A 24,229-nucleotide genomic window follows, 5' to 3' on the forward strand; every position below is an offset into this window, starting at 1 on the left:
GCTATGAGACTAGATATCAATTACAGGAAAAGATCTGCAAAAAAATACAAACACACGGAGGCTAAATAATACACTACTTAATAGCTAACTGATCACTGAAGATATCAAAGAGGAAATCAAAAAATACCTAGAAACAAATGACAGTGGAGACACGATGACCCAAAATCTATGGGATGCAGCAAAAGTAGTTCTAAGGGAGAAGTTTATAGCAATACAATCCTACCTTAAGAAACAGGAAACACCTCAAATAAACAACCTAACCTTGCACCTAAAGCAATTAGAGAAAGAAGAACAAAAAAACCCCCAAAGTTAGCAGAAGGAAAGAAATCATAAAGATCAGATCAGAAATAAATGAAAAAGAAATGAAGGAAATGATAGCAAAGATCAATAAAACTAAAAGCTGGTTCTTTGAGAAGATAAACAAAATTGATAAACAATTAGCGAGAATCATCAAGAAAATGAGGGAGAAGACTCAAATCAATAGAATTAGAAATGAAAAAGGAGAAGTAACAACTGACACTGCAGAAATAAAAAAGATCATGAGAGATTACTACAAGCAACTCTATGCCAATAAAATGGACAACCTGGAAGAAATGGACAAATTCTTAGAAATGCACAACTGCCAAGACTGAATCAGGAAGAAATAGAAAATATGAACAGACCAATCACAAGCACTGAAATTGAAACTGTGATTAAAAATCTTCTAAGAAACAAAAGCCAGGGACCAGATGGCTTCACAGGCGAATTCTATCAAACATTTAGAAAAGAGCTAACACCTATCCTTCTCAAACTCTTCCAAAATATAGCAGAAGGAGGAACACTCCCAAATTCATTCTACGAGGCCACAATAACCCCGATACCAAAACCAGAAAAGGATGTCACAAAGAAAGAAAATGACAGGCCAATATCACTGATGAACATAGATGCAAAAATCCTCAACAAAACACTAGCAAACAGAATCCAACAGCACATTAAAAGGATCCTACACCATGATCAAGTGGGGTTTATTCCAGGAATGCAAGGATTCTTCAATATACGCGAATCTATCAATGTGATACACCATATTAACAAATTGAAGGAGAAAAACCATATGATCATCTCAATAGATGCAGAGAAAGCTTTTGACAAAATTCAACACCCATTTATGATTAAAACCCTCCAGAGAGTAGGCATAGAGGGAACTTTCCTCAACATAATAAAGGCCATATATGACAAACCCACAGCCAACGTCTTCCTCAATGGTGAAAAACTGAAAGTACTTCCACTCAGATCAGGAACAAGACAAGGTTGCCCACTCTCACCACTCTTACTCAACATAGTTTTGGAAGTTTTAGCCACAGCAATCAGAGAAGAAAAAGAAATAAAAGAAATCCAAATCGGAAAAGAAGTAAAGCTGTCACTGTTTGTAAATGACATGATACTATACATAGAGAATCCTAAAGATGCTACCAGAAAACCACTAGAGCTAATCAATGAATTTGGTAAAGCAGCAGGACACAAAATTAATGCACAGAAGTCTCTGGCTTTCCTACACACTAATGATGAAAATATCTGGAAGTAAAATCAAGAAAACACTCCCATTTACCATTGCAACAAAAAGAATAAAATATCTAGGAATAAACCTACCTAAGGAGAAAAAAGACCTGTATGCAGAAAATTATAAGACACTGATGAAAGAAATTAAGGATGATACAAAGAGATGGAGAGATATACCATGTTCTTGGTTAGGAAGAATCAACATTGTGAAAATGACTCTACTACCCAAAGCAATCTACAGATTCAATGCAATCCCTATCAAACAACCACTGGCATTTTTCACAGAACTAGAACAAAAAATTTCACAACTTGTATGGAAACATAAAAGACCCTGAATAGCCAAAGCAATCTTGAGAACGAAAAACGGAGCTGGAGGAATCAGGCTCCCTGACTTCAGACTCTACTACAAAACTACAGTAATCAAGACAGTATGGTACTGGCACAAAACCGGAAAGATAGATCAATGGAACAGGATAGAAAGCCCAGAGATAAACCCATGCACATATGGTCACCTTATCTTTGATAAAGGAGGCAGGAATGTACTGTGGAGAAAGGACAGCCTCTTCAATAAGTGGTGCTAGGAAAACTGGACAGGTACATATAAAAGTATGAGATAATATCACTCCCTATCACCATACATAAAAATAAGCTCAAAATGGATGAAAGACCTAAATGTAAGGCCAGAAGCTATCAAACTCTTAAAGGAAAACATAGGCAGAACACTCTATGACATAAATCACAGCAAGATCCTTTTTGACCCACCTCCTAGAGAAATGGAAATAAAAACAAAAATAAACAAATGGGACCTAATGAAACTTCAAAGCTTTTGCACAGCAAAGGAAACTATAAACGGGACCAAAAGACAACCCTCTGAATGGGAGAAAATATTTGCAAATGAAGCAACTGAAAAAGGATTAATCTCCAAAATTTACCAGCAGCTCATGCAGCTCAGTAAGAAAAAAAAACAAACAACCCAATCCAAAATTGGGCAGAAGACCTAAATAGACATTTCTCCAAAGAAGATATACAGACTGCCAACAAACACATGAAAGAATGCACAACACCATTAATCGTTAGAGAAATGCAAATCAAAACTAGAATGAGATACCATCTCATACCAGTCAGAATGGCCATCACCAAAAAAATCTAGAAACAATAAATGCTGGAGAGGGTGTGGAGAAAAGGGAACACTCTTGCACTGCTGGTGGGAATGTGAATTGGTACAGCCACTATGGAGAACAGTATGGAGGTTCCTTAAAAAACTACAAATAGAGCTACCATATGACCCAGCAATCCCACTACTGGGCATATACCCTGAGAAAACCATAATTCAAAAAGAGTCATGTACCAAAATGCTCATTGCAGCTCTGTTTACAATAGCCAGGAGATGGAAACAACCTAAGTGTCCATCATCGGATGTATGGATAAAGAAGATGTGGCACATATATATAGTGGAAAATTACTCAGCCATAAAAAAAATGAAACTGAGCGATCTGTAATGAGCTGGATGGACCTAGAGTCTGTCATAGAGAGTGAAGTAAGTCAGAAGGAGAAAGACAAATACCGTATGCTGACATATATATATGGAACTTAAGAAAAAAAAATATGATGAAGAACCTAGGGGTAAGACAGGAATAAAGACACAGACCTACTAGAGAATGGACTTGAGGATATGGGGAGGGGGAAAGGTAAGCTGTGACAAAGTGAGAGAGTGGCATGGACATATATACACTACCAAGCGTAAAACAGATAGCTAGTGGGAAGCAGCCGCATAGCACAGGGAGATCAGCTCGGTGCTTTGTGACCACCTAGAGGGGTGGGATAGGGAGGGTGGGAGGGAGGGAGACGCAAGAGGGAAGAGATATGGGAACATATGTATAACTGATTCACCTTGTTATAAAGCAGAATCTAAAACACCATTGTAAAGCAATTATACTCCAATAAAGATGTTAAAAAAAAAAGTTTATTCTACCTAAAGCAATCAACAGACAGTGCCAGGAAAAGTAGACACCAGTCTCCAAAGAACGACACTGGTCACCATTTACACTGCACATAAAACTAAAAGTGCACAGTATTCCACATTAAACCCTTTCTCTCCTGAGTCCCCTGAAGATGCACCCCACCCAGCCAGCAGTCAGCTGCACAGGAAGATTCTCCACACTTGCTCATTTTTTCCTCTTGTGGAGTCTCCTCACCAGTGGTTCCTGAGAAAACCCAGCTCCTGTCTGTGTGGACAATGCCTCATGGTCCGGAAACTTAGGCCCTGACAGGAGACAAAGATCCTGTCTGCTTGTCACAGAGCAAAGTCTGTGGGCAGGGTGCACCTGTGCCCCCACGGTCACACAGGTGGGTTCGGCGCCCCCTGTGGGATGTGAGAAAAGTGCCGAGAGTGCCGCACTCACAAACCCAGAGGCCTCATCTGGGAGGCAGTTCTGCTGTATATACTAAGTTTGGAAATCCAAACTGAAATGGAGCCAAGTATCTCACTGTATCTTCTCAAAAGATGGTTAAGGAGCAATTAATTACAAACCATATGTAATGAAATGAATGTAGACACAAACTTTACAACTTAAACCAAAATTCACTCAAAATGCCCGTAGCCAAATTTAAATTACCAAACTATAAAAATCCTAGGGAAAAAAAAAGATAATCTACATAACTTTGGGTCTGGTGACCTTATTCAGAAAACCAGAAGACAAACCACAAACTGCAAGAAACTATTTCCAAAACACATATCTGATAAAGGATTTGTACTCAAATTATGCCAACAACGCCATTAAAATCTGGTAAAGATTGAAACACACACCTGGCCCAAGAAGATAAACAGGCAGTAAATAAGCATACAAGAATAAACTCAAGATGCTGGTGGAATGCATGTACAACCAACTTTGAAAGACAGTTTGGCAGATTTTTCCAAATCAAAAAGTCTCACCTTAGGATCCAAGAAGTGTACCTCTTGTATTTAGACAACTGCTTTGAAAAACTGTATTCAAACCAAAACTAGCATCAAGTAATGCACAGCAGCTCTATTCATAATGGTTAAAAACTTAAAGATATCAGGATGTCCTTCTGTAGATGAATTCATAAGCAAATTAGGGCACATACATGTCAAGAGGAGCAGAATACACCACCCCAAAATATGCCCATTTGACAAAAGGATTATTTTGGACTGATTAATTTAAGAAACAGCAGACCCAGGAGAATCTTTCAAAACCAAGTAGAAAATGCCCTTTTAGGAGGTAAATTTACATTTATTAAGGATATCTCCATTTGTAACGGTATGTCCCTCTCTGGACCAGGAATTGAATGATGACTAAATATCAAGAAAAGCTTGTTGGGACTTCCCTGCTGGTCCAGTGGTTAACACCCCATGTTCCCAATGCAGGGGACCAGGGTTCAATCCCTGGTCAGGGAACTAGATCCCGCATGCTGCAATTAAGAGCCCGCATGCCGCAACTAAAGATTCCACAGGCCGCAACTAAGACCCGGTGCAGCCAAATAAATGTTTTTTTTTAAAAAAAAAAAAGCTTGTAAATGAAATAGGCCTGGATGTAAATCTGTGTAACAACCTTACCCTTGTTTACTGGGCTTTGCCTAATAACATCCCTTAAATGGCTGCCTCCATTCCCTAACATCTTTTTTTTGTTCTCAGCAGAAGTATTTAAGGTAATGGCTTGGGCCATTTCAGGGAGTGACTCAGTTCCTGGGTATCTTTCAAGTATACAGGAGGTATGCATGGTATACATTAAACTTCTGATTGTTTTCTCCAGTTCGTCTCTTTTCAATTACAAGGGGGATCTCAACAAAGAACATAGAAGTGTAGAGGGAAAATTATTTTTCCTCTCATATATATGCAGTGCAATAGTATTCAGAGATATAAAGGAATGGATCATCAACCCGTGCCCCCCCCCCAAAAATAATACTGCATCCAACACTTACATTGCTAAGTGAAAGAATCCAGTCTGAAGTGCTACACAGTGTATGACCTCATTTATATGACATTCTAGAAAAGGCAAAACTGACATGGTAAACAGTTTACAGAATATGTGGTTGAAAGAGTCCATATGATACTTCAGTGGTGAATACCTGTCACTGCATTTGGCTATACCCACAGATTTTTACAACCCAACAAGTAATTTACAATCTATTCAAACTTAGCTACTTAGGATATGGGAGTGTCAAAGACTGGGATACAGAATGTAACAAAGAATCTAACTGATTCAGAAATGTATGAAAAAACTCACAGTTGGTAGTGGGACAAATGGGCTGACCTAAGTTAACTTTGGAACCGTACAGAATCTTTAGGCCAAAGACAAAATGTGCCATACATACACAGTGGACTCTATGTTCTTTCCCATGAGGGGTAGCAGCTAACAGTACTGAAACTACTATATCAGTCATCAAATGGAACAAGCACTGAATTTAATAAATGACAAATGGTGGAAGCCAGGTTTCTTACCAATGGAGTTGGATGTTACAGTCAAACAAAGGGAGAAGGTTACAATATCCATGTCATAACAGATCTGCTTGGAGATACCAGTATAAACTATCTTTAGCCTACACATAGTTCCACATGGAAATCTTTGTAATTATGTGTATATGCATAGGCTGGGATACATGCATATATTTCTATGTACTGTCAGCTGAGCATATTTAGCTCCCACATGTAAGTTTTTAATACCATTCTCTAATAAAAGGAACAAGGGCTCTTTGAAGAAAGGGCTGATGGTAGGACTGAGACAGTAAATATATGAAGCAGGATAATCTTAAAATATCAGAAAGTAAAGAAGTACCAAAAATTTTTTAAACCCACAAAAGAAAAAATATGTAAAATGAAAACAAGAGCAAATGGAAGAAGCTCTCAACAGCCAAAGCAAGAATGAACTAAGCAGTCTAATAATGTAGTGCTGGATTATAACCAAAAGTTTACAATAATTATTCACGTGTCCAAACTGGTATAAATAAATTACATAGTTTTTGATGAATGGTGTTAAATAGAAATCTCCTATGCAGAAAACTTCTAAACAATGTGTATAGCAAGTCAGCTGTCCATCAAGGATGTGAAGCTAACCCCTCTCTCCTCAAGTGTGGCTTCTGCATTATGACTGCCTCCTACATAAGACACACAGGATGGACATGGGAAAAAATTAACCTCACTGTGGGAAAACCTGACAAACATTACCTCAGCTAGGTGACCAAAATTAAGAATATAAGGGAGAAGTTCCCTTAAGAGCCTGTCTTCTTGATATATAGTGAAGAGGAAGCACTTCACATCTGTGGTCTGCTTTTGCAAAGCCAAGTCTAACCACGACAAAACCACCAAGCAAATCCCAGCGCCCGGCAGTCTATACAATACCTGAGCAGCCCTCCTCCACGCTGTCAAGGTCATGGAAACAAGGAGAATCTGAGCAACTGTCAGAGCCCAGAAGAGACTAAACAGACATGATGACCCCATGTCCTCTGAGACCCTGGAACAAGGAAAGGTATAACAAAGGGAACGTGAATAGAGACTTCAGTTAATAGTAAAGTATCAGTATATTGTTCATTATTTGTCATGATTCTGTAGAAAATTAGACAGGAACAATTAAACGTCAAAATAAGAGAGACCTACTGTAACAAATTGGAAATCTAGAGGAAAAGGGGGATTTCTTTGTAAAAGCACATTACCAAAATGGACCCTAAATGAAGGAAAACACAAAAAGGCCAATTAACCACTGAGGAAACTCTTCCCCTACTGGCTATCCTATCACTGTTCCAGGCTTTCCCTCTCCCGGGACAGGGAAGGAGCAGGGACAGAGTTGTTTGCCAGCTCCCCTAGTTTATGACCCCAACCAGTGTCTTCACCTACCCCAGCCATGCCTACCCAGTGAGGACACCTGAGGAAGGGTCAGGGATTATTGACTCAGATGTATCAACCAGGACTTTTTCTTTTACCAGTGACTGGACACACTTACGGAAATAAAATAAATTAGTATTTATTGTAAGGGTAGAAATACGTTAATACTTACAAGTGGCAAGTTGAAGAATGGGTTTGGACCTAGCAGGTCCACGGGCTCACACTGTCTCAGTGTGACCTTGTTTCTCTCCAAACCTTTGTCCCGCTCAGTGCCTTTGGGGGACCCCATTCATAGGCACAGGCTCTCTCACTGCACTTGGGCCAACAGCAGTTCTAGGCTGACAACCACTCACCATCCATTTTCCGAGAAAGAGTTTCTCCTTTTCTTGGATTCCAAGAAAGTCATGGTTTTAAATGCCTTTGATCTGGCTTGGGTTGCATTCTTATCCTTGACCGATCACCAGAAGATGGAAAATGGGACTGGCTAGATGTGGGTTGTAAACCCATCTTCGAGCTGGGTGGAATATCGGGCCATCCTTCTGCAAATCTTTGGACTGGAAGCAGGTGACATGTAATTCCCAAAGGAAAACTGAGGCACTTGGGCCTGAGAACAGTGGCTGGCTGGGAGGAAGCAACAGATTCTATGTCAATGACAGCTCACTGCACAGCACAGAATCTGACACAAAAGGAAGAAAGGGGTTCACTTAGGGTCAGGGGCTGCAGCGACTCACCCAGTGCTCTTACTGTCCCTCCCAAGACTGCAAAAAGTTCTTTCACTTGCTGAAAAGTCAGGATCATTGGTGGTGGTAAACTCAAGTCTCTTTCCTTGGGCATCAGGTCCTCACATCTCAGAGGCTGGCCCAGAACAGCCCATGTGTCCTGAGAAGACACACAGACCTCATTCCTGCCCCTGAGAAGTGGGAGCCCTGAGTTATGCCATCTCCCTGGCCATATTAATTGCCCATCCCTGAAAAACAATACTGCTCCTTTTCCAGTTTCTTCTCTCTCCTTTACTAAGAGGAAGAAACCAAATGCTAAGGTGGTAAGGACACTTGAGCAATGAAGTAACGGGAGGCTCGAGAATTATTCCATGCCATGGAACCCATAATTGGCAGGCTTTCCAGAGGCCACATGGATGCATATGGCTCTCCAAGACAATGGCAGTGGCAGTGTAAACCTCACACTGGGAGGTCCAGTTGCTCCCATATCTTTGATTCTTAATGAATATGCATGTCAAAAGTTTCTAACGACTGAAAGGACAGAGGATTGCAGGGCCATGGTCTGCTGCATGGGTGTTGCGTCAGGGCCACACTCCAATGTCTAGAGGATTACTACCTCTCTTGGCAGCCTATGAGGCCGTGAGCAGGATGCCTTTTTCTCAGCCACGTGCATGTTGGTGGTTGAAACTTCTCAAAGGAATGTCTACACTGCCCAGGTAGCTCTTGCATTGCCCAGCATCATGGTCAGCTCCATAGCTGTACATGAGGGCATGACAATGCCCAGGCTGGACTGAGCTAGAGGACCACAGATCCCTGCCTGGATAGTCAGAGGTCGAGGGATGTCCTGCCTGAGACTTGATCATCTATTCATGCCCACTCAGATGGGACAAAGGATGCCTCCAGTGCCAGGAGGGCCCCAGCAGCCCTCAAGAAGGCAGCATCTGGGGGCTGGCAGGTCACTGCACCCAGTCCTGTATAAATCCACACATGTCCACTGAGTGCCCTCCTGTCTGGGCTGTGCTGGAACCTGGGGCTGCCCAGGCAGAGTAGGGCCAGCATCACCCTTCCCAGGTAGGAGGGCAGAAGGAAACCATGCATGACTTCTGACATCCTCCCCAATCCTTGACAGAGGTCGAGTTGGATAAGAAACAGTCCTAGACAAGAACAGACAGTTCATTCTTCTCTCAGAGCCCAGGACTGGGGGAAGGGAGGCCAGAAAAACAGTTATTGACCTCAGCTCCCTGACTCCTGTTTGACCCTGGGCAAGTCCTACCCATTCTGGAGGCTTCACAGAGAAGGAGAGGGGAGGACAATGAGGGCCAATTGTGCTTAAACCTAACTCTAACCTTTACCCTAAGAACCCTAACCTCTAACTGTAACCCCCTAACAACCCTAGCGCCAGACCCCTAGACCCTCATCACTGACCCCTAAACTCTAATCCCTGACCCTTTAACCACAACCCTCTACCATGACTCTCCAACGATGACCCATAACCCTAAACCGTGACCGCTGAACCCTCACACTGACTCAGCCCCAGGCCTAAAACCTGGCCTAGTGGGCGCCGAGGGATGACTGAATGAACTCTCAAATAAACCGAGGAATTAAATCTTCCCGACCATGAATTTAGCAATGGTTTCTTAGATTTGACAGTAAAGCATAAGAAATGAAAGAAAAAAATAGATAAATTGGATTTCCTCAAAATTACAAACCTTTGTGCATCAAAAGAGGCTATCCAGAAAGTAAAAAGACAGCCCACAGAATGGAAGACAATATGGGCACATTATATCTCTCATAAGACTCTTTACCTAGAACGTACCCAGGACTTTTCCAACTCATCAACAAAAAGACAAACAATACAATTTTTGAAACAGACAAATAACTTGCATGGACTGCTCTCCAGGCAAGACATACAAATGGTCAACAAGGACATGAAAAGATGTCAAATGTCAAGAGTCATGATGAAAATGCAAATTAAGGCCACAGTGTGATGCCCCTTCACACACACTAGAATAAAAATAAAATTTTAAATAAATTTTAAAATATGTAAATAAAAATAACAAACGTTGGCAACAATGCAGAGAAATTGGAACTCTTAAAAGTTACTTATGGAGATGTACAATGGTGCAGTCTATGTGTACAAACCTTTAGCATTTACTCAAAAATATAAAATATAATTACCATGTGGTTCAACAACTCCACTCCTAGATATATAACAAAAAAATGGAAAACAGGCATTCAAACAAAAACTTGTACACCAGTTATTCATAGCAGCACTGTTCACAATAGCCCAGGGTAGGAAAGATTTAAATGTCCATCAGCAGGTAAACGGATAAGCAAAATAAGGTAGATCCATAAGCTGCATTATTCTGTCATATAAAGGAATACAGTAAAATTATACAGCCGCTGTGGAAAACTGTATGGTGGCTCCTCAAAAACATGGAAAATGTATGATCCCTTGATTCCACTCCGGGGTGTACACCCAGAATATTAGAAAGCAAGGACTGGAACAGATATCTGTACCCCATATTCATAGCAACATTATTCACAATAGCCAAAAGGTGGAAGCAACACAACACATTCTTCAACAGATGAATGGATAAGTACAGTGTAGTATATACGCAATGGAATACGATTCAACCTTTAAAACTAAGGTAATTCTCACACATGCTACAATGTGGATGAACCCTGAAGTCATTATGCTAAGTGAAACCAGCCAGACACAAAAAGGACAAACGTTCTATGATTCCACTAGTATGAGGTATCCAGATAAGTCAAATCCAAAGACAAAGTAGAATAAGGTTGCCAGGGGTTGAGGTGAGTTAGTGTTTAATGGCTACGGTTTCACATGGGGAAAATAAAGTTCTGGAGATGGATGGTGAGGATATTTTTACAACAATGTGAATGTACTTAAGGCCATAGAACTCTATACTTACAAATGGTTTAAATGGGGCTTTCCTCGTGGCACAGTGGTTAAGAATCCGCCTGCCAATTGCAGGACACACGGGTTCAAGCGCTGGTCCTGGAAGATCCTGCATGCCGCAGAGCAACTAAGCTCGTGAGCCACAGCTATTGAGCCCTCGTGCCACAGCTACTGAAACCCGTGCGCCTAGAGCCCGTGCTCCGTAACGAGAGAAGCCACCGCAATGAGGAGCCTGCACACGGCAATGAAGAGTAGCCCCCGCTGGCCGCAACTAGAGAAAGCCTGCGTGTAGCCAAAGAATAGAAAATAATTTTTTTAAAAAGCTTTTAAAAAATGGTTTAAATGGCAAATGTTATGTGTTTTTAATCACAATGGAAAAAATGAATGAAATAATGATCAATGTTACAGTGCGGATAAACAGTGAAAACATCCTAAGTGAAAGAAGCCATACAGAAAAACCACCCAGATCATGCTCATCTTGTACACTTTCAATCCAGCAAGGTTTTTAAAGTGAGGAAAAGCCCTAGTGATGGTTCCAAGAAGAGAAAACTGGATTCGAATAGCAAACTACATTTCCACAAAGCTGGGGCAGCTGGTGAAAGTTGAAGTGGGTCAGTCGATAGGATTATAATGTGGAAACCTTAATTATTCCTCACTTTGGGGTTATGTGCTGGCTCCCTGGGAGAGTGGCCCTCCCACTCTCACAGGGTAAAACAAACTGGAGTATTTTGTGAAGATGGAAAACTTTATACTGCTATTTAAAGTCTTTTATACACTTGAAATTTACTAGAAAATAAAGTACTTATCAAAACAACCACGTCATACCACGCCAGAAATACAGACATCAAACTCTGTTATAGAGGCCAAGCCCTACCAAGATCCAGTTCACCCACAGTGGGGATGCTAATCACCCTTGTAGGAGTCCACATACTACAAGAGGCACCATGGGAAGATTATATTCGGAGCCACTATATCTTGGGTGCTGTGGATGACCTGGATGTAGATGAAACAGTGGGATTTCTGAATTCTAGTTCTCCACATTCAACCACCAAAAAACTGTTACAACTAAAAAATGAATTCAGTAAAGCTGCAGTATACAAAAAAAAAGAGAGAAATCAATGCACAAAAATCATTTGTGATTCTATACACTGATAATGAACCATCAGAAAAAGAATTTTAAAGAAATCCCACTTACAGTTGCATCCAAAAAGATAGCTAGGAGTAAATTTAACCAAGGACATGAAGGACCGGCACACTGAAAACTGGAAGACACTGATAGAGGACACTGAACAGACGAAAATAAATGGAGGGGCTTCCCTGGTGGCGCAGTGGTTGAGAGTCCGCCTGCCGATGCAGGGGACGTGGGTTCCTGCCCCGGTCCGGGAAGAACCCACATGCCGTGGGGCGGCTGGGCCCGTGAGCCTTGGCTGCTGAGCCTGCGCTCTGCAACGGCAGAGGCCACAACAGTGAGAGGCCCACATACCGCAAAAAACCAAAACAAAACAAGGGCTTCCCTGGTGGCGCAGTGGTTGAGAGTCCGCCTGCCGATGCAGGGGACACGGGTTCGTGCCCCTGTCTGGGAGGAACCCACATGCCGCGGAGTGGCTGGGCCTGTGAGCCATGGCCACTGGGCCTGTGCTTCCAGAGCCTGTGCTCCGCAACCGGAGAGGCCACAACGATGAGAGTCCCGCATACCGCAAAAAAAAAAAAGAAAGAAAAAGAAAAAGAATACTGTGAAAATATGCATTCTATATTGGGAATTCCCTGGCTGTCCATGGGTTGGGACTCTGTGCTCCCACTGCAGGGGGCGCGGGTTCAATCCCGGGTTGGGGAACTAAGATCACGCACCCTGCATGCTACATGGTGTGACCCAAATTTTTGTTTAATTTAAAACAAATATGCAGTCTAGCCAAATTAATGTACACATTCAATGCAATCCTTACCAAAAGTCCAATGACATTTTACATAGAAACAGAACAAATAATCTTAAGTTGTGTGTGGAACCACAAAGGACCCAGAAGAGCCAAAATGACCCTGAGGAAGGAGAACGGGCTGGAGGCGTCTCCCTCCCTGATTTCACACTACATTACGAAGCTACAGTCCCCAAAAAGTGTGGAATGGGCCAAAAACAGGCACACAGACCAGAGGAACAGAGCAGAGAACCCAGGAATCAACCTACAGGTATGTGGTCAGTTAATTCACAAGAAAGGAGCCAAGAACATACACCAGGGAAAGGACAGTCCCCTCAATAAATGGTGCTGGGAAAACCAGACGCCACACGCCAAAGAACAACACTGCACTCTGTCTACACCACACACAAAAGGGGCCAAAAACCCAGTTTTCCACATCAAGCCCTTCCTCTCCTGGGTCCTCTGAAGACATACACCCTCAGCGGTCAGCCACGCACAGGAACCTTCTGCCCACTTTTCCTCACCTTCTCCCTCAGCAGCATCACCTCCCGGCAGGTCCTGAGGAGACCAGGCTCCTGTCAGCATGAACTGGACCCCACAGTGTCCCAAAGCTGAAGGCCCAGCGGGTCCTGAGGAGACCCGGCTTCTGTTAGTGTGGACCCGACCCCGGCTTGTTCCGAAGCCCGGCCATCAGCGTGGACTCAGCCCCACGTGTTCCAGAAGCCAAAGCCCCAGCAGGTCCTGAGGAGACAGGGCTCCTCTCAGCATGAACATGAACAGCATGATCTGAACAGACATTCCGCCAAAAAAGATATACAGATAGTAAAAGTCATACAGAAACAAGCTCAAGGGCTTCTCTGGTGGCGCAGTGGTTGAGAGTCCACCTGCCGATGCGGGGGGCACGGGTTCTTGCCCTGGTCCGGGAAGATTCCACGTGCCGCGGAGCAGCTGGTTCCGTGAGCCATGGCCGCTGAGCTTGCGTGTCCAGAGCCTGTGTTCTGCAACGGGAGATGCCACAACAGTGAGAGGACCGCGTACCGCAAAAAAAAAAAAAAAAAAAAAAAAGAAAAAGAAACAAGCTCAACATCATATACCATTAGGGAATTACAAATTAAAATCATGAGCTATCACAGCACACCTATTAGGACTGCTAAGCTCCAAAAATATGACAATACCAATTGCTAGAGGGTGAGGAACAAAAGGAACTCTCTCTCATACCTGGGGGGATGCATGTGCAGCCACTTTGTAAGACAATTTGGCAGTTTTTTCCAAAGCTAAACAAGTCTCATGTTGGGATCCAACAATCACACTTGCAATATTTAGGCAACTGCTTTGAAAATCTGTGTCCAAATGAAAAGAAGGATGCAATTATGAAGAGCAGCACTTCCATAATGGCTAAAAACTTGAAGAAATCAGGATATCCTTCAAAAGATGAATGCATAAGCAAATTGGGGTACATTCATGTCAACGCGAGTAAAATACGCCACCCCAAAATATGTCTCTCTGGCATAAGGATTATTGGTCTGCTTTAAAAAAAAGGGCTTCCCTGATGGCTAAGTGGTTAAGAGTCCACCTGCCGATTCAGGGGACACAGGTTCGAGCCCTGGTCCGGGAAGATCCCACATGCCGCAGATCAACTAAGCCTGTGAGCCACAACTACTGAGCCTGCGCTCAAGAGCCCGCGAGCCACAACTACTGAGCCTGTGTGCCACAACTACTGAAGCCCACACGCCTAGAGCCTGTGCTCCGTGACAAGAAAAGCCACCACAATGAGAAGTCCGCACACCGCAATGAAGAGTAGCCCCTGCTCGCCACAACCAGAGAAAAGCCTGCACGCGGCAATGGAGACCCAATGCAGCCAAAAATAATACATTTTTTAAAAAATCTCAGAAAACTGAGATTGCCGTTTTATGAAGGACATTTACAACAGAGAAATCTCCATTTATAAGGGTATGTCCCTCTTTGCACCCAAAATGGAAGGATAATTAAATATTAGGTAACTCTTTTCAATGGGGAAGTCCTAACTTAAATGTGCAAACAGTCATACCCTTGTTTACTGTGCTTTGCATGATAACCTGCCATAACTGGCCTTCCCCCCTTCCCCAGCATCTTTCTTCTGTTTTTAGCTGAAGACAGTATTTAAGGGGATGGTTTTGGTCATTTCAGGGCGTGACTCAGTTTTCCGTGGTATCCCCCCTGTATTCAGAAGGTATACATGTTATTAAACTTCGGCTTTTCTCCTGGTAATCTTTTATTACAGGGGCAGGGGGGGCCCTCAACCAAGAACCTAGAAAAGTAGAGGGAAAATTGTTTTTCCTCCCATACACGTGCAGTGGAATACTACTCAGCAGAAAAGAAGGCACCACCAACCTATGGAAAGACATTGATAAATCTTCAGTATATACTGCTAAGTGAAAAACTTCAGTCTGCGGAGGCTGCACACAGTATGACCCCATTGGTGACATTCTGGGAAAGGCAAAGCTACGTAGACGATAAGCAGATCATGGGGTGGGGTGTCTGAAGTAGTCCACATGATACTCTAGGGTGGATACCTGTCACTATGCATTTGTCTAAGCCCACAGATATGCATAGCCCAAGGGGCCAATCATAATCTATTCAAATTTAGTTATTTAGGATGTAGGAATGTTGTAGGATGGAATACAAAATGTCACAGAATCTAACTGTATTAGAAATATATGGAAGCAACTCACTGTAGGGGATGGGATAAAAGGTGCTGACCTAAGTCACATTTGGAAATGAATGGAATCTGTAGACTAAAGGCAAAATGGACTGTATATAAACAGTGGGCTTTATTCTACGAAGTTCTTTCCAGGGTGTAGTAGCTAACAATTCTGAAACCTCTGCACATGTAACCTGGAAAGGAGCAATGCACAGATAAATGGCAGATGGTGGGAGCCAGGGAGCCAGCCACAGCCTTGCTGTGGGAGTGGGAAGTTACAGATAAGCAAGGGGAGAGCCTCTGCCCTCGTAATACTGGATCTGGGCTTCCAGGGAGGATGCTGACTGGCCGGGGGAAACACACAGATCTTCACGCTGGGAAGACCCTGCAGGCACAGGAAGTTCACGCCCCATCTTTCCACCCATACCTGCTGGAAACACTCAGCCCTCCATAATCAGTCAATTGCAGCATTTAAGACATTCTCACCCCCAGGCAGATAAAGGAGCGTGAGGGTCTTGCTTACCCCTAAGCTGTCCCAGAATCCAGGCCCTGGGTGTGGAGCCAGGTTGGGGGTTCCTGGGCCTCTGACCAGCAGGTGAGAGGAGGGAGGAAGACCGGTCCTGAGGACAGAGGTTCCCTCAAGTCTGTGAGCCCAGGAGCCCCGATGGGGCTCATTCCCAGTGCGCACATGGGCGGGGCCTGCAGTGGTTCTCTTCCCCCTGGGCCCTTTGATGAAGCCATGGCAGCACTGGGCCCTGACGTCTCCTGGCGGTGTCTCAAACTCTTACACAGCAGTTTTACAAAGGAACAGGAGAATGGAGCTGAGCCCCTGACGGCCACTCCTTTGTGGCTCTGAGTTGCTTCCACCAGGACCGCAGTCACCTGCACATAGTCCGCTGTGACCTACCTGCCCCCATTGGCCTTTCCCCTCCCTCCCTTTGATGATTCCCGTGACATTTCCAGCCTGGACCCCTCTCTCAGGCCAGACGCCTCTGTCCAGCCACTGCACCCCCATCTCACCTTGGGGGCTAACAGGCCCCTCAGAGGACTGGGCCCACAGCTCCCCACACCCAGGAGCAGCCCCACCTTCCCAGGTTGCCGAGCCCAGGCACCGGGTGTAATCAAGCAGGACCCTATTGGGCCTTCCCAGGACAGACCCCTCCCCCACATGCTCTGCTATAGCTCCTCTCTGAAGTACCTGGATAACAGTATCTGATACACGCTTCCTGAGTTGTTTTACAGATGCTAAAACCACCACCAAGCGGAAGAACTTAACTACTTGATGATCATGAACATGTAGCCCCGGAACTTCTAGCGCCTAAGAATTTATAATGTTAACCGCCTGTTACCTCACCATCAACCAGAGAATTGTGCACCAGCTGATCACATACCCTGCGACGCCCCTCCTTCACCTGGCCTTTAATATTGCTTTACTGAAATCCTTCAGGGAACTTGGGGTTTTAGAGCACAAGCCACCTGGCCTCCTTGTATTGGCACTTTTACAATTAAAGCTGCACTTTCCTTCACCACACCAGGTGTCAGTAGACTGGCTTTACTCTACTCGGGCAAGCCGACCCACGTTTTGTTCGGTAACACTGGGGCCTCCCAGGCTCCCACCCTCCTTGTGCCCCAGTGACTGTCATCTGCTCCTCCAGTCTTGTTGCAGCAAAAGTAGAAATGAAGTTTTCCTTCTCCTGAGAACAAGGAAAACAAAGGGAGCAGCGAACAGGCTAGAGAAGAAACATAACCTGGCCTGAAAGTGTTCATCACTCCTTGTTTTACTTTGTCACTAATCTGTAATAACTAGATTTGTACTTTTCAAAGCTAACCTCACTCCCTGACACTATGTAATTTACATTTAGCACACATCACCCCTGACTCTGTGTGAGTTACATCCCCTGCCTCTCACTCCCTAACCTTATTATGTCCAGCACTTACATTCTATATGCCCCTCATAACAAATCACCCCCTATAGTTTTTGCATTTCAGAAACGAGGTCACCGCCGATAAACCAGGGGCAAACGTATGAAATTACCAGACTGTTGGACCCCAATTACCACGCGGCCTGATGCCAGCTATGACTGTTTTGAAATAATGCAAAGGAAAGGAAGAATGCAAGACCTTCACTACTTTTATCGTCATCCTATACCCCAGACTGCGAGAGTCCCACATATAAAATTTTCCCTGATTCTCAAGGAGCTGGGGGGTGCCCAGTTCTTGTGGTGCTAGCCAGCTGTGTCTTCCCTTCTGCCTGGCAGAAACATAAAGCCATCTCTCTCTTCCTCCTAAATCCCTGTCTCCGAATTTCTGTTTGGCCTCGGTGCACAGGGAAGCCGAGATTTTGACAACAGTCTGTGGCCAGTTCCCACACTAATTCCCCTTTATGCCCACAGCCCTGGCCCAAGCCTGATCTTGTGCCTGGTTCCTCCATCAGGCCTGACAAAGCTCCCTGCCTGCACGGTGCGTCTCACATCCCACCGCAACCTGGTCTTTCTGAAGCATAAACGAGACTGACTCTCTCCCGCCTGTAATCCCCCAAATGTTTCCCCACTTTCGCTAGGGTATCTGCCGGGAGAGACATCTGCCAAGGCCCTGAGAGTCTCCGGCATCCCCACTAGGCTGCTGGCTCCTGAGTTCCCTGACAATGAGCACCTCAGCAGGCCGGGAGACACGGCAGAAAACCCCAGAACTGCTCACCTCAGGACTGGGCAGGCACTGCCACAGCCTGATCAGAGAGAGCAGAGAAGGGCTCCCCAGCTGGGACACAAACTCTGCACGAGTGGCCTCTCCTTGAGCCATTACATCAACTCGTGTGACTTGAGGGAAGGAAGGACTGAAGCACACTTGGTTCCTAAGGAGGATGGTATAGGCTCAGTCACGTCCGTCCAAATTCACATGCTGAATCCCTAACCCCCAGGACCCCAGGATGTGGCTGTATTTGGAGATGGGATTTTTAAAGAGGTGATCAAGGTAAAAATGAGGTCACCAGGGTGGATCCTAATCCAATAGGATTGATGTCCTACAAGAAGAGATTAGGACACAGATAGGCACAGGGGGAGACCATGTGAGGACCTGGGGAGAAGATGGCTGTCTAAGCACCAAGGAGAGAGGCCTCAGGAGAAGCCAGCATGCACACACCTTGATCTCCGACAGCATCCAGGACTGGGAGATAGGTCTGTTACCCAAGCTGCCCTGTCTGTGCTATTTGTTACGGCGGTCCTGAGCAGACTCACACGCAGGGTTAACTCAGGGCTCAGACTGGACAGAGCCCACTCTCCATCCCCCTGTACATGGGTTACAGGAACCCCAGGAACTGAGGAGGGGGTCCCTGAGGGGAGGCACAAGATAGAAGATGCTAGGCATTAACATGGCTGCATTCATGTTAAACGTGCCTGAAGTCCAATCACACGAGATGGTTTTGTCCTGTATGTACATCGGCACCTTCAGTCTGAACTGCAGATCTTTGGCTTCACCAGCTCCACTGAGAGCATTAGCTTCACCTGCTGTGGACCGTCTCCTATAGGATTTCCAGAACCACAAAGCACTGAAGCTTCACAGGACCCAATGTCTGTGGGCTACCGTCCAGGTGACCGTCACAACAGGGCTGCGCAGCTGGCCATAAGAACCCATTTCCCTTTTTCCTGTTCACAGTTACCCTGCACCTCCCAGCCTTCCCACCTCTTCCAGCTGGGGCATACTGTCTCCTGTTACCAAGGGAAACAGGTGAAGTTGGTGAGGGCCTTGGCCAGCCTGCATCCTACAATAGAGGGCATGAAGCCCAGCTGTTCACCGCACCCTGCTGGTTGGAGACCTCACCTGGAAGCAGGGAGGAGAAACAAGGGGGCCAGAGCTTGGGACCTGACACTCACCTGCCCTGGACTCTCACAAGAAGGGGACAGACACATCTTGAGCTCCAGCCCAGTTTTGGGAGACACTTTGTTCCAGCAACAAACTTTACCTTAAAACCCAAGGTACTTTACAAACCCCTCCCCAGCTGTCACAGAAAGTCAGGCTTCATCTCATCACACTTTTCTCAAACCCCAGCTCATGCTGAGACCACCACTCAGGTGATGGTGCTTCACAGAAGCCCCTTTAAAAGATCCCTCGAGTTCAGTTCTCCCAGCCCTGCCTTCAGTTTAAGGGAGAAGTTTCCTTGACAAACCTTCTCAGTTTCCTTGACAACCAAGCTTCGCAATCTCCCAAACTCTTCTCCTTCAAACATTCCTATTCTAGGCTGGATGAGCCTAAAGAGACAGTGCTGTCATCACGTGCCAGAAACCGATTCCAAGCCCATAGTTATTGGTTACATGATGTTATTGATGATGAAATCCAGGAAAGCCCGCTTTCCAATATAACCATTTCTGGACTCGGCACTGGGTCCCTTTCCACGGACAGAGTGGAGTGGCTGTTTCCACGTGCCCCGTGGTAGAAGAGCTCACCTGATGCAGCCAGGACTTCATCCTTTCCAGGTGATTCCAGGGTCCTCACTCTGCCCAGACCCCACCCACATGGCTGCTGTCTGTGCCAGTCTATACGGGACCTTGGCAATCTCCTAAAATGAGGGCTATTTTATACACAGACAATGGGTTGAATGCTGGCCCCGAAAGATGTGTCCCCCCCAGAACACGTGAACAGGACCATATCTGGGAAAAGGGTCTTTCTATATGTAGTTAAGGATCTCGAAGTGAGGTCATCTTGTGTTAGGGTGGCCCTCAATCCAATTGAGAAAGTCCTTATGAGAGACAAAAGAGGAGAAACACAGACACAGAGCAGAAGCCACGTGAAGACAGAGACAGAGACGGGAGGGATGCAGCTGCAAGCCTAGGAATGCCTGGAGCCCCCAAAAGCTGGAAAAGGCAGGAAGAACCCTATCCTGGAGCCTTTGGAGAGACTTCTGTCCTGCAACACCTTGATCTCAGATGTCTGGTCTCCAGGACTGGGGGAGGATGAATTCCTGTTGTTTTGAACAACCCAGCTTGTGGTCATTTGTTACAGAAGCCACAGAATGGTCACACAGACCCTGCTCTGTAGGATCCTGGAGTGCGGGCCTCATTAAAGGCCCACAGAGGCTGGGTTACAGAACCCTTAGGGTCAGCATTGGGCCTCAGAAATACTAAAGCAGTGGCTGGACACCAGAATGTTGAGGGGTCAGTCAGAAGCTCATCCCTAAGGGTGCCGGCTGCACACGGCCTCCCCTGGTTTTTACGCCTGTACCTGTTGGGGATAAGTATTTCCATCCTGATTCATGACTTCTGATGTCACCCTTCACGTTGCTAATCAAGAACCCACTAGTTATACAGATGAAACCCTATCAGGGCACTTGCTCCAGTGGTAAACAATTCTGAAGTTGGTCAGAGGTGGGGAATCGTCTCCCATGCAGCCAGCAGCTCCCCCGCAAGTAGTGTCCTCATCGCAAGGCTGGGGGATGGTGCCAAGGCGTCTGTGAGTAAACGTGAGCTGAGCCCCAGGCCAGCTGCTGCTGAACTGTTCCCACCCTTCCCAGGTAAAACACCTGAATGTGTGCAAGGACTTGAAAGCCTAGAGGAAAGGGCTTGGAGTCACACCAGCCACAGCACGCAGGCCGAGTTGGTGCCTGCAGGCCAGCCAGGATGGTCCTGGCCCCGGGCGCTCTTCTGGAAGCTTTCCATTTCCCTGCCTGAGGTACCCCTCCTGTCCCGGCCCCCACTGCGTTTTTCCTTCCTCACCTCTGCCCGCGGAGAAATTCCAGCAGAAGGTATGGGCGACACATCCTCTCCTTTAGGAGGTGGCAGCCCGGCAACTCCTGCAGAAAGTCCAGCAGAGCCCCACTCACACTGGGCCACCAACAGAGCCGTGGCCCCTCACTCCCTCCCAGCAGCCCAGCCCCGAGACTGCTGACGGGGCAGAGAATATGGCGTCAGGCCCAGCTGCAGGGGCTCTTGCTGCCTGGAGCGGTGTTTATATTGACCTCAACGCAGGCACACCTGGGGAGGGCTGGCCGGCAGGGTCAGGCTGCCCAGGTCAGCCAATCCTCACCCCTCAGGGTCTCACAGTTGCATTCTAGCCAAATTCTAGCTCTCACATTCCTGCCCCAGAGCACCTGGGGTCGGGGGCAGCAGACCCAGGCTCTGTTCCAGCAGAAGCTCCCTTTCTGTGAACAGGTCTTCCCCCACTCCCATTATCCTCACTGGAGACCCAGGAGGCCACAGCATCGGGGCACCTCCAGCACCAGGACCCCACCCTAGGGAATCTCTCAAGAGCAGGGACCAGGCCTGCAGGTGGAGGGGAGGAGGGAGCTGGCCTCTTCAGGATCCCCGGGGCTAGGAAACCTCTTACGCAGGAGGGCCTTGGACTCAGCTTAACTGCCACCCAGGGTCTCCTAACCCTCCCCTGGTAGGGGGGGCCCTTCAGATTCCAGGGCCCCAAGATCCTCCCCACCGACTTCTGACCCCAACTGCAGAGTAGGGGACCCCCTCCGCGCCTTCTTTTTTCTTGCTCCCAGAATTCCCTGAAGCTGTTATACTCAGGGCGGGATCAGGGCTGCTCCCTGCAGGGCCAGACCCTGATGTCCGGCCAGACCCCAGCTGGCAAGAAAAAGGAAGCCCCGTCTCCGCTGCTGAAAACACCAGTGTGGGACGCTTCCCGTCCACTTCACCTGGCGGGGAAACGGGCACACTGAAGTGGAGAGTGATGGGGTGGAGGTGGGAAATGCGGGTGCTCGGAGCCTGGAGAGGAGGGTTCCTGAGGGGTTGAGGTCACAGGGTGCAGGAGGGGGCCGGGAGATGGGCAGGGGGACGGGCTGTGCGTGTCCGGAGCACGTGCACCCTCGCTTGGGCCGGCCCCCTGCCCTGAAGGCTGCGTCTAGTAACACAGGGGACCCTGGAAGGGGGTTTGCTGTGTGGCTGGTTCACTAAAGCTGGGTGTCTGTGGGCACATGGGCCCGGCTGCAGTCCCGGTGAACACACTGTTCTCTCCAGAGAAATGAGGTGGACACTCAGTCCCCGGTCTGTGGATGGTCTAGTCCTCTGGGTGTCTTGTCTCTTCTTGGGGGTCACTGGGGCTTTATCCTCACTCCGTGGGGTACAGGAGGGGAGGGATGCACACACCCCGGGCTCACTGTGCCTGGACTCCTGGGGAGGACCTCTCTGGCCCACATGTTCACAGACCTCAGTCACCCCTGCTCGACACTCCCCTCCAGAGACTCGGCAAGAGGACCTGCCCTGTGAAACGGGGCGCCTGGGTCGGGGGGCTTGTGGGTCCCTCCTCAGATGGCCACACTCAGGTCTTGGGGTGGGTGCGGTGGCCTGTGACCACTCACCAAGTCACCACGCTGCTGCGGCTCCTTTCTGGGGCCTGAGATGCCCCAGGGGTGGCTGGGGCAGTGGGGGAGGTTGCTGTGATGGGGAAGTGTGGGACGGAGGTCCTGGGCCCTGGGTCCCTCACCGAGGAGGAGAGGGGGTCATGCCCAGAGGGGGGGAGGCCGGTGACGGTCCTGGGTGTCAGCAAGCACAGCGCCACGCCCCGCAGGCCAGGTGTGGGATTCCTGTGGCCCCAGCACAGAACACCAGATGGGAGGCGGGGTTGGGACAGGGGACGCTTCCTCTCAGGCCTGGAGGCCAAGGTCAAGGTGCTGGGGGCCCACTCCTCCACGGCTTCTGGGGTCAGTCAGTCCCAGGCCACTCCCAGCCCCGTCTCCGTCTCTGCCATGACATCGCCTTCTCCCCCGTGTGTCTGGGTCCAAATGCCCCCCATGAGGACACCCGCACACTGGTCAGTGACCTCAGCTCACCCCGGGCAGCTCTGTGGTGGCCCATCTGCACACAAAGTCCCATACTGAGGTCCCGGGGAGTCCGTCTTCTGGGGCCTCTTGAGGTGACAATCCTCATGGTCGACACAGCTCGTGGGGGTGTGTGGGTCCCCCAGGCCGGAATCCAGAAGCCTCATGGAGGATGGGGTGTCCTGAATCAGGGAGGACGGACGGACGGGCAGAGGGGGGAGGGAGGCCGAGGGGCGGTCAGCCCTGCCCTCCAATGATGGGGAGAGTCTCTAGCAGGCCGGGCCAGAGCTGGCGAGGGGACGCAGTGGTCAGAGGCGGGCGGCCTGGGCTGCAACGTCAGGGTCGCTTAGGGCAACCATAACCCAGCCCCAGCCCTAATGCTGACCCTTCAAAGCACCAACACCAAGCCACATCTAATCAAGTCACACAAATACATCATGAGAAAGAAAAGTACACCAGTATACCTTAGAAATATGAACGCAAGAATCCTCCACAAAATTAGAACAACATGGAGCCAACAGAACATTAAATGGATGATGTCATAAACAAGTATCTCTACACTGGAAATGTCAGGTTGTTCAACATATTAAACCTAAGCAATGTACTGAAGAACTATAAAGAAGTGAAGTCAAAGCACATGATCCTATCAATTATTGCAGGAAAAGCTATAATCAAAATCCAGTGCTATTTCATGATACAAGCACTCAAGAAAGTAGGAATAAAAGGAAGTTTGTTCAATATGAAAAAGAGTAGTATACAAAGCCACAGCAAACACCGTGCTCAATGTTAAAAACTGAAAGATTCACTCCTGAAATCAGGAACAAGGCCAGGAAGCTGGCCTCCACCACTGATAATAGTGTACTGGAAGTTCT

The 24,229-nt window shown here is 47.0% G+C and overlaps 1 long non-coding RNA gene across 2 annotated transcripts in view; it reads right to left on the reverse strand.

Annotated features, from left to right (window-relative positions):
- The window catches only part of LOC117310033 (uncharacterized), a 121,035-nt gene that overhangs the window by 11,351 nt on the left and 85,455 nt on the right, over window positions 1-24,229 (reverse strand). Inside the window, exons 6-7 of one of the 2 annotated variants that reach the window (XR_012329034.1) lie at window positions 7,545-7,993; window positions 6,893-7,004 (exon numbers count right to left, since the gene is read on the reverse strand). The exons of the other annotated variant lie outside the window; for it this stretch is intronic. This is a non-coding gene — a long non-coding RNA (uncharacterized lncRNA). The remainder of the gene's footprint in view (window positions 1-6,892; window positions 7,005-7,544; window positions 7,994-24,229) is intronic. 2 annotated transcript variants of the gene reach the window in all.

The sequence above is a fragment of the Tursiops truncatus genome, chromosome 21, assembly GCF_011762595.2.
Source record: "Tursiops truncatus isolate mTurTru1 chromosome 21, mTurTru1.mat.Y, whole genome shotgun sequence".
In the NCBI taxonomy this organism is placed as follows: Eukaryota; Metazoa; Chordata; class Mammalia; order Artiodactyla; family Delphinidae; genus Tursiops; species Tursiops truncatus.